The 12189-nt window shown below is 34.5% G+C and overlaps 1 protein-coding gene across 2 annotated transcripts in view; it reads left to right on the top strand.

The window, feature by feature from the left end:
* The window catches only part of ME1 (malic enzyme 1), a 164772-nt gene that overhangs the window by 118066 nt on the left and 34517 nt on the right, over positions 1 to 12189 (top strand). The window lies entirely within an intron of this gene.

Genomic DNA, 12189 nt, shown 5'->3' with positions numbered 1-12189 from the left:
GCTTCACCCTAGTAAGTGTTCTCTTTGTGTACAATGTGCCACATTTTATTTTTTATCTTTATAGATAGTTGGTTGCCTGCCATTAACCATGCCACCTTTGTTTTTCTACTTAAGACTTTAAACTCTCTCTAGCTCACACCTGTCCTCCACTCTGCCCCCAATCCAGTGCTGCTTTACCATAAGAATTGTGTGCATACTGTTCCTTTATAGGCAGGGAGAGGGAAAAATATAGACAAGAGTTCCTAAGGAAAACATAATTAGTTGTAGCAACTTGAAATAAGATCACAAATTGCTTCCATTTTACTAATTCTAGTAAATGTTTTCCAGTGTTGTTATCTTTCTTGAATTCTCAGTAGCATTCAATATTCTTGATTTATCTTCTTTTTCTTGGCTTCCATATCATAGTATTCTTATGACTTTTTCCTGTTTTATTGGCTATTTGCCTTTTTTTTTTCTTTTTGCAGGTTCATCCTTTATGTCTGTTTATTGAATGAAAGAATACTTCAATGCTCAGTCTCAAGACCCCCTTTTTAAATTTTTGTTATATCTTCTTGGGTATATATTTTAAGTTCACATATGTGATAAGCAGATTTATTTCTCAGCTCCTACTTCTTTGAATTTCGGGCTGTATGCCCATCTCTTTGTTTAACATCTTCTCTTGGATATACCAAAGGTATTTCATATTCAGCATACCCAAACTCAAAATCTTATTTCCTCATCAAACCTAACATTATTCCAGTATTCTCAGTGAATTTCTGAGAGTTCTCTGTTCTTCATCCTTTCCCACTAAATATAGCTTATTATTAAGTCTTGATTTCCTGTCATAAAAATGTCTCTTCCGTAGATTTTTCTTCATCATCCTGGTATAAGTTACTATTATTTTTCCTAAGCAACTGGTATTTTCTAGGAAGTCTATTCACTTTCTCTCTTACTTCCCCATCTTGTGTTTTCTGCATAGGGTCTCTACCTTTTGCCAGATATAGATCTAAGTGCTGAAGATTTAGTGGGGAACAAAGGCACAGTTCTCTCCTTGATATAGAAATCAGGCCATATTATTCCTTCCTTAAAATAATGTTTTTCCCTTGTACTTAGGATAAAAATTAAAATCCTGAATTTGGCTCAAAATTCATAGAGCCCTGTCTTTCTCTCTATAGTCTCATTATTTTTGCCATTTTAGTTATAATATCCTTTCTCAGATCTTGAGGTGACCCGGCTTTTACTATTTATTTATTTATTTATTTATTTATAGTTTGTATCCAAATGTTGATCTCTCTTCCTAGAATACTCTCCCCACCCCCCATGTCTCATGTCAATCATGATGTGTCTCATGGAGATCTTCTGAATCCCTGTCTAGGTCTAATCCACCTTATAGATTCTGATGCATACACTTTTTATTTTCCTTGTATGTAGCTTTACATATTTATGTAAGTTTAAAAAAAAAAAACTATGCTTCCCTCCCCACAAACTTTTAAGCTGGGCAAGAGTAAGGGCATGGCCATTTTACTCATCTCTGTGTCCTTTATGATTAACATAGTGCTTAGCCCAGAATGAATAAATGTGGTGTATCTAAAGCAGGATTTGGAAAAAGCCCACTGCCTGTTTTTATAGTTTTATAGTAGCATAGCTATATGCCACTTTGTGTCTGTGGTGTGTATGGCTGTTTTCTTGCTGCAACAGCAGAATTAGGTCTGGGATAGATGTTGCATTGCACAAACCCTGAAATATTTACAGTTTGACTCTCTACAAGAAAAGTTTGCCAATCTTTGGTATAAATGATTGAATTTGAGGGAACTAGAAAGAATTGATCTATGACACTAGACTAACTAGGGTAGGTTTGCATTTTGGAAAGATTACTCACATTGTCTAATAGTATAGAGAATAAGATTGATGGGAGCCAATTTGAAGATTGCTGCCTTAATCCAGTTTTTTTGTTCTAAGAAAATGCCAATAAAGTTAGAAGGAGACAGGCGATTGATTGTGACTGTGATTCTTTCTGCCTTGAAGAACTCTAAGAACGGCAGGACAGTAACAGGAAAAATGAGCGACATTATTACAGGTAGGGATTGAGAACACAAACCTAAGAGTCAGACTGATTTGCTTAGCTCCTTACTAGCGATGGACTTTTATTGATTTATGTAACCCTTCTATTAATTTTCTCACCTATGGCAGAAATTATAAAACAACTTCTTTTTTTTAAGAATTGAAATTTTGAGACTAAAAAAAAGAGACTGAAAGAACTACTATAGGAGAGAACTAAAGAGCCAATTGACTATGAAACATAAAAGGATTCAATAAATGGTCATTTAGGATCTGGTTGAAATTGAATATAACAAAATGTATCATATCAACAGGCTGAGTGGCTTGAGTTCAGCAGTTTAGGAATGGACGAGACCAACATGGAAAGTTGAGTTTATCTACATTAGATATAGAAAGGACAACAGGATAAGAGCAAAAAGTTAAGTGATGACTGTGACACCAAACTGGAAAAGGAAGGAAGTGAAGATACAAGGACTCTTAGATCCGGTGGAGGCCTAGACATCCCATGAAGTCAGAGATCAGGTATTATTGTTACAGGGCAGAGGCCTGCCAGGAAGTGCAGTCTGTTGTGGAAAACCCCCTTCTAACCCTGATTCTTTAAATCATGCTAGAAAGATTTCAGACATGTGGCTCAGAGTAGCAGGCATGAGTCTATCAGAGAGGATAGGGAAAGTGAAAAGAGAGAACGTTATCTCAGAGATGAGAGGGATGGTGTATGTCCCCTGCCCTTCATTTTTATTGGGGGCTCCCAGGGAAATTTCCAGGGAGTTCTGCCCACCTCCATCTCTGGACTTTTCACTGACAGCAGGATGACATCAGATTTTCAATACGTTTCTGGGAGTCACAACTCTAGGTCACTTCGGCCCTGCTGACCCGTTCTAATGGGAACCTGTTCTTACAGATTTTATGGCTAGGGGGAATTATTCTTATCTCCCTGAGTTCTGGGATCTGTATAAGGGTCACAAAAAGTCTCCCCCTTCAGGGTAACTTGTATTTTTTTGGTCGGCATTTTGGGACTGCATTTCTCCTTGCAGATAACAGTTCATTTGCTGAAGAATGTAATATATCCTGTCAATTTAAGCCAGACAGGGCTACAGGTAAATTGCTTAAAAAAAAAAAAGCATGTAGGGGTCAGCACAGTGGGCCCAGTTTATAGAATTATTTCTTTAACCCCATGTTCCTACCACTCACATCTGCCAATTCCCTATCACAGTGACAGTAACTGAATAAAAGAACTGAAAAGTAGGAGATTATAGACCATGAGTGAGGTATTCTAATATGATACTTTCAAGAAGAATTAGTTCTGAGTGACGGCAAGCACCAAAATGAAGTTTAGGAGGAAAATAGCCAAAGTGCACTAAAGATGATTGTTATTGGAAATGGCAAAGAACAGTTAAAATGCAAAATGGGAATGACAGTCTTCTCTCATGCAATTTATTGAGGACAAAATAATTATTTGTGAAAATACCCTATTGACTGAAACATACTTTATAAATATAATTTTTAAAATTTACCATATTTGGGGCTGGGTTTGTGTCTCACTGGTAGAGCTCTTGAGTGGCACATGCGAGGCACTGGGTTCAATCCTCTGCACCACATAAAAAAATAAATAAATAAAATTATTGTGTCCATCTACAACTAAAAAAATTACCATATTTAAGTTATTTAATAGGACATAGTTATTTAAATTTAAAATGTTTAAAAATCATTTGTTTCATTTTACTTTCTAAAGTACACTAAAGTAATTGGCCAAATATTTCCTCAAATTCTTTGTGATATTAATTATATTTTGTACATTAGTGACCATTTTCAAGCTAAAGATACTTAAGCTATTTAAATGTTGCTTTATTAATTTTTAAATTTTCTTTTTTGAATACTCATTCATGAGAAGTGAATATTGGAAAGATTCAAAAAGGGAATAAGCTGTAAAACTTTATTTAATTTTTTTTTTGAGAGAGAGAGAGAATTTTTTTTTTTAATATTTCCTTTTTAGTTTTCAGCGGACACAACATCTTTGTTTGTATGTGGTGCTGAGGATCGAACCCGGGCCGCACACATGCCAGGCGAGCGCGGCTGTAAAATTTTAGATATTAAGAATCCTTATGTGCACTATAGAAATATAGCTTAATTGAGAATACTGTGCATAATGGTAGAGTGCTTTTGATGCTGTTTTGCAGCTGAGTTTTGCAGACCAGTGTCTTCAAGTCATTATCAATTCATTTTTAGATGATCTGTAGAAGAGTTACTAAGTAAATTATTTAACAGACCTATCCCTTTCTTTAGTATGTTTTTTTTTTTCATTTTGTGGGTCTCATAGAAATGTTCATATTAGAAGTTAAAGACCAATTAGTGAGAATTAGAGTTTACTTAAATAAAAAGAATGTTAAATCCAAATCATTTTAAAAAAGAAAAAAAGGGGCAACTATGAATTGAGATGAGAATTTCCACCAGCCAAGGCCAGGAATTTTGAGGTCAGTGCTTGGGGTCCATCAGAATTCCAGTCTAGAGCACAGGAAATTTGAGGCAGGAGCCACCTCAGGGTCAAGAGAAGGGCATAGAGGAATCAAGAGGATTCACAGCAGAATATTTCTCCTGTAAGTCACCACTATGGAGGCATTACTTCACCCCAGCTTATCTGGCTTAAAAATATAATCTGCACTTGAATGATTGCTTATTTCCTCATAGAAATTTCAGAGTCTTACTATCTCAGAAAAGAAGAAAATGGATTTCAAAAAAAAGAAAAAAATGTCTAATCTCTGACTATGGAAAACCATTGGCAAGTTATTGGGCTTCTGCTAGAAACGACCAAACCATTTTATGCATTTCTCCACACCAAAATTGTGTCTTTATGACACATTTTCTCCATATGTTTCTTTTTTGCCTTTTTAACCGTACGCTTTTACCATTATGCCCACAGATGTAATATTTTCCCCACTGTGGGCATAGAAACTGCATTTCATTGCCAAGGAAAATAATTATGTAACCATTACAGCCATACCATGTAAATAAATGTTTTCACACTGATCCTTGGATTTTTTCCTTATTTTTTAAAAGATATGTACTTTAAATATTCTAGATATGTACTTTAAAAATTCTAACTTTTATGAAAATGATTTGATTAAAGAAAATGTACATAAAAATCTTTTTTAGTGATCTAAAATAATCATAAATTATATAGGTTTTGGTTAAAAATCATATTAGGCTTGTTGGCCATTTCCTTGGGGAATTTGATTGTCACTCTCTTAGATCTTTTCTCTTACACTGCTCAAATTCCACAGAAAGGATTTTTCCAGTTTTTCTCATTTATTAACTTTCTGTCAATGTTAGCATTCTTTTAGTGTTCATTGAGCTAAGAAGGAGAAGATTGGGTTGAGTACATAAATTTCTTTTCTTCTTTTTGTTTTTTTCAGTATTGGGTATTGAATCCAGGGTCTTGTACACGCTAGGCAAGCACTTAGCCACTAAGTGACGTCCCCAGTCACATAAATTTGTCATAATCTTACTTAGGATGGCACTCTTGCCTCCAATTATGCCTGCGGTTTTACAATCCAGACTCTTTAGAATATGAACCTCTAGTATTTTTCCCAGACTTTCAGAGTAGAGCAGGGTCAACCATTTGCCAGAAGCAGAGGGAAGCAGATCTGGATTCTAACTTCTCAGCAGATTCCCCACCCCCCACCCCCACCCCAGTCCTTGTGGATTGAACCTAGGGTTTTACCACTGAGCCACATCCCCAGTTGTCTCACTTTTTTCTTTTGAGACAGGGTCTTATTAAATTGTGGAGGCTGACCTTGAACTTCTGATCCTCCTGCCTCAGCCTCCTCAGTTGCTGGATTACAGGCATGTACCACACTGTACCTGGCTTCTCAGCAGATTTTTGAGCAGTGCCCTGATGCCACCTAGCTGAGCCTTTTGAGAATTTTGCCATATCAGTCTATTCATTTCTTAACCATTACTACTGCTTGCCAACCGCCCAGCTTTCTCAAGTTGGCCAAGTCATTTGCAATTTACCTATTTAAAAGCCTTCTAACATCTAAAATTTTATTGCAGTGCTTTTCTATTCTCTGGTTTTTAAAAATCTTTTTTCTGTTTTTTTTTTTTTAGTAGATTTTGTTGGGGAGAAGGAATACTAAATTTTATATTCATTCTCCTATTTTTAGCAGGTCATCATCCCTGCCTCTATGTCTTGCACGTGCTCTTCCTACTTAGTATGTCCTCCTTTCTGAGGTCCTTGATCCTGGTGAATCCCTCAGTTCTGTGCTCAGGTAGTATGTGTTCTAGATGCCTTGAACCTAGTCTAGGTGAACTCCTCCTCCTACTGCTCGTTCTTATCATCTGACCTATTTATTTACTAGTACTTGAAGATTATAATTCTCTAATTACATATTGGTCTCACTGATTTTTTAATATCATTTTTTAAAAATCAATGCATTATAATTGTACATTAATAGTAGGTTTTGGTCTCATTAATTTTATATAGTAATTCTGTTTAACAAATTATTAGGAGAGGTCATTCTTAAGATAAGACTGATATTTACAACCGTAGCACAAACACAGGACAACTGGCAACTTCTGTTAATATTAAAGACACATTATACACAAATACAAATGTAGGTTGAATATCCCTTGTTCAAAATGTTTTGGAATAGAAGTTTCTAGATTTTGTAATATGTTTTTGCATATACCTAATGAAATATCTTCAGTATAGGATCAGGTTTAAACATACAATTTGTTTCATATACACCATATCCACATAGCTTTTTAAAGTTTTTTTCACTACAACTCATCACATAAGGTCAGGTATAGAACTTTCCATTTGTGATGTCATATCACTGCTCAAAAAAATTTCAGGTTTTAAAACACTCTGGATTTTTAATTTTTGGACAAGGTTGTCCATCCTGTAAAAGTTCCTAAAATTTTAAGAAAGATTCAATCTCTTTATTATCATGTTGACAGTGTTATATATTAAGCCCTATGACTGTCTGATTTACTAAAATTTTACTTTTTAACTTGAAAACAAAAGCTGTTGTGTAATAATGTATAATAAAAAGTTTTATGAAATTTAAGTTTTCCACATTTGTTCTCTTCTTTAAAGTGAAATTTAAATCAGGATAGTAGTAGGCCATTCATGTACAAGAATCATGAACAAGTTAAATTTTTAAATTTTTAGTGGTGGGAGAAGTATCTTTCTGATTTTGTTGATTCTGTGGAAAGAAGATTAGGGCTTTTATTATACCTCAGGAAATATTATGGAATATATATTTAAATATAAGGTTCCCATATCCAGTATGGATAGAGTATACTATTTTGCCATATTTGGGGTAATACGTCTGAACTTAAAGCATTTTGCGTTTTAATACAGAGCCATGTGGCATAACCATATGAAGACAAGTCACCACATTACAGTTAGACTGTTTTGGAATATTTTATGTTTGTCTGACTGTAAATACTCAGTTCTACTTAAAATCAGAATAATAATGCAAATACAGTGAATGCTGATAAAACTTGAACTTTTTACTCTTTAACTGGTTAAATTTTGTGATGTTGGTAGAATCTGTGGAAACCCTTGAGATAATACAATCTTAGAGTTGGAAAGGAGTTTAGAGTTCCTGACATCTGAACTTCTGGCCAGTTTACTTCAAAAGAACCCAAGATAGAGAGATCTTGCAATTCTGTTTGTAGATAATTACCTCACTAACTGAATGTCTGAACCTCTCTAATATCAATTCTCTTTCACTGTTTAACAAATCTAATGAATCCTGGTATATGGGACATCATTGACATCACTCTGATTCTGTCAGTGTATATTCCCTATATGGATCAGCCAAATTTTTTGCACAGTATTCCATTTTAAGTAATGCATAGAAGAGTGAATTTTGTATAATCTATGACTTGTTACAATTTATAATATTGAAGTGGTGACTCAAAATTTTAAGCACTTTATTTTTGTAATCCTCCTTGTGTCTCTAAATAAAACACACACAAGAAGATGTAGAGGCTGGGGTTATAGCTCAGTCAGAGCATTTGTCTAGCCTGTGTGATGTACTGGGTTTGATCCTTAGTACTGCATAAAAATAAATAAAATAAAGGTATTATGTCCATCTACATCTAAAAAGATTTTTTTAAAAAAAGAAACATGTAGGCCTTCAATAATTATTATTTATTGTGATAGTTATTTATTACTACCTAGTTATTCAAGAAGGAAACAAATCAAAAATGGTAAAGAATAAATACTCTGGTGGTGAAATGTTGAATATCTTTGGTATTTGGCATATATAATACTCTATCATTGTGTCATTCATCAAACCTATTCTGATCTAGGTTTTATCTAAATAAGGGCATTTGAAGTTTAACTAGGCTTTACTATTCAGTTATATGATCTAGGAAACAGGTAGAATGTTTCTTGAGGGGTAAAATGTAGATATAGCTGGAAGGTAATGCAAAAAACTGCAGGGTTTTATTTCAAGAATAAGCCATAAAGATGCTGAACTTTATAACTATGTTCAAAGCAAGACAAATGCTCTGTGATCTGTGAAAGCTTATATGGTGAAGTAATATAATTAGAACTGGTGTAGTTTCTATACCTGTGAGGTGTGATGAGAAAAATGCAATTTTATCCCAAGTAAACTTTACATTAATTTTATATAATAGCACCTGTGGGATTTACCAATGATTATCTAGGTAGAAAGCCAATTAAAGAATGCCATAACATCATTTTAATTGCCATTAACTGTTGCCTTTTCTTTTCTTTTCTTTTCTTTTTTTGCTTTTTAATTTTGATTTTTTATTGAAAATTCAAAGGATACAGAAAATAACAAAACACAAACCAATTTCTTTTCTTGGAATGGTCCAAAATCATCAGTTCAGTTCCATAGATAAATAAGGTAGATTTTCTCTCTTACTTATAGTATTAATGAGTTTGGATTTTCATGTAAGATTTAAGGCATGTGAAACAACATCCTTCAAAGGGGAAGAGTATTTCTCTTCTAGCGAACTTTCCCTTTGTATCTCATTATTAGGAAAATTCCCTGATGTTCCCCTAAATCTGTAAATTTCAGATTTATTAATAAGATTCCTAGAAACATTAGGTATGTCCTGCCCATGTATCAGAACTGCCTTTGATCCTTTATCCTCAGTATGTTTACCAGGATACCTGTCTTCCCTGATGGACTTATCAATTAGGTTATGGGTCTGCTGGGACATTTTCTTCCCAGATATCAATTACCTCAGGAGCAGTTTGAGGACAAATTCTCTGGGTATACAGAACCTGTGCTTCCTTCTGTCCCGTGCCACGCTTCAGTGCACTTTGAGTTGATTTTGATATATACTGAGGGGAGGACATCCATTTGACATGTGCTTATGGGTATTCATTTTTGTCAGCATCACTTATTGAAGAGTTCACACTTTGACAAAAGTGTGTTCTTTGCACCTTTGTTGATGATTGGAATAAATGCATGGTTTATATCTGGGCTTTCTATTCTGCTCCATATATCTTTGAGCCCCTTTTATGTCTGAATCTTGCTCTTTTGGTCACAGTACTGTTATAGTACATTTTGGAGTCTGGTGGTATAAAGCCTCCAACTTCTTTCTTTTTGCTGAAGTTTACTTTGACTATTCATTGTCTTCTCTGGTACTATCCACATTTCTTTCTCTGCTTTTTTATTTCAGTTCTACAGCACATGTCCTTAGTATTCTGATAGGCTTTATATTAAATCTATATTTTGGTTTGGATTATAAAGACATTTTTAAAATATTAATTCTTTTTATTGGGGCATAGGAATCTTTCCATTTATTTGTGTCTTCAATTTGTCTCATCAAAACTTTATCATTTCCAATGTGGAGATCTTTCACTCCCTTAACTAAACTCTTTCCTAGGTATTTTATTTTCTGTTGCTATTATAAGTGCAATTGACTTCTTTTTTTTTTTTTTAAAGAGAGAGTGAGAGAGGAGAGAGAGAGAGAGAGAGAGAGAGAGAGAGAGAGAGAGAGAGAGAGAGAGAATTTTAAATATTTATTTGTTTTTAGTTCTCGGCGGACACAACATCTTTGTTGGTATGTGGTGCTGAACCCGGGCCGCACGCATGCCAGGCGAGCGCGCTACCGCTTGAGACACATCCCCAGCCCTGCAATTGACTTCTTTTTTTTTTTTTTAAACTGTTTCTTTTTTTTTTTAAAGAGAGAGTGAGAGAGGAGAGAGAGAGAGAGAGAGAGAGAGAGAATTTTTTTTTTTAATATTTATTTTTTAGTTCTCGGCGGACACAACATCTTTGTTGGTATGTGGTGCTGAGGATCGAACCCGGGCCGCACGCATGCCAGACGAGCGCGCTACCGCTTGAGCCACATCCCCAGCCCTGCAATTGACTTCTTGATTCCTTTTTCAAACAGTATACTCAACATATAGACATACTGCTAATATATAATTAATTTATATATTATGCAACTTTCTGAATTCATTAACTCATTTAACTAATAAATAATAAATGTTCTACCTATTCTTTGTTTTAGGATCTTCCATGTATAAGAGGATGTCCCCTGTAAAAATGTACAAGTTCCCTTCCCCTTTCTAATTTGGATGACTTTTACTTCTTTCACTTGATATACTTCTCTGTATAGAACACTCAAGATTTTGTTTACTAGAGTGTTGACAGTGGGCATTCTTGCCCTTTTCCAGTTCTATTATAGCAGTATCTTCTGAATTTTTCACATTCAATGTGTTGGAGGCTGTAGAATTTTTATATGTGTTCTTTATTGCTATTAATTATATATTTTCCCTAATTTTTAGACTACTTATCATGAAGGGATGTTGAAAATTGTCACACTTATTCTTCATCATTGAAAGAGTCATTTGGTGTCTGTGCAATGGATCCTATTAATAAGCTGGATCACATTTATTGATTTGCATATGTTGAACTATCTTTGCATCCCTGATAGATCATGTTAAATAATCTTCTTGATGTGCAGTTTTGCATCTATGTTCCTCATTTATCTGTTGAACTCCTTTTATTTATTGGTTATGTCTTTGTTTAATTTTGGTGTCAAGATGATGTTCGTCATTTCAAAGAGTCTGAAAACACTCCTTCAATTTTTTGCAATACTTTGATGAAAAATGGCATTACTTCTTCTTGAAACATTTTATAGAACCTGACAAAGAAACCACCAGGCTTTGGAATTTTCTTTAATGGGGCACTTTTTGCTATTGGTTCACTTTATTTACTCACTATTGGTCAGCTGAGATTTTTAAGAGATTAAGTATGCAAGAATTTATCCAATTTTTCTAGTTCTTCTAATTTGTTTGCATATAATTATTCATAATAATTTCTCATAACCCTTTGTTTTTCTCTGACATCAGTTGTAATGTCTCCTTTTTTCATTTATAATTGCATTTTTATTGTCCGCCCCCTTCTTTAATTAGTCTGGCTAATGGTTTATCATTTTCTTCAGAAAAATTGCTTTTTCTTTTTTTTTAAATTTTTTAATTTATTTTTTATTGTTGGTTGTTCAAAACATTACATAATTCTTGACATATCATATTTTACACTTTGATTCAAGTGGGTTATGAACTCCCATTTTACCCCGTATACAGATTGCAGAATCACATCAGTTATAATTCCATTGATTTACATATTGCCATACTAGTGTCTGTTGTATTCTGCTGCCTTTCCTATCCTCTACTATCCCCCCTCCCCTCCTCTCCCCTCCCCTCTTCTCTCTCTACCCCCTCTACTGTAATTCATTTCTCCCCCTTGTATTATTTTTCCTTTTCCCCTCACTTCCTCTTGTATGTAATTTTGTATAACCCTGAGGGTCTCCTTCCATTTCCATGCAATTTCCCTTCCCTCTCGCTTTCCCTCCCACCTCTCATCCCTGTTTAATGTTAATCTTCTTCTCATGCTCTTAGTCCCTACTCTGTTCTTAGTTACTCTCCTTATATCAAAGAAGACATTTGGCATTTGTTTTTTAGGGATTGGCTGGCTTCACTTAGCATAATCTGCTGGAATGCCATCCATTTCCCTCCAAATTCTATGACTTTGTCATTTTTTAATGCAGAGTAATACTCCATTGTGTATAAATGCCACATTTTTTTTATCCATTCATCTATTGAAGGGTATCTAGGTTGGTTCCACAGTCTTGCTATTGTGAATTGTGCTGCTA

The sequence above is a fragment of the Spermophilus citellus genome, assembly GCF_964194105.1.
Source record: "Spermophilus citellus genome assembly, chromosome: 5".
Lineage (NCBI taxonomy): Eukaryota > Metazoa > Chordata > Mammalia > Rodentia > Sciuridae > Spermophilus > Spermophilus citellus.
This window is presented reverse-complemented; position numbering and strand designations above follow the sequence as displayed.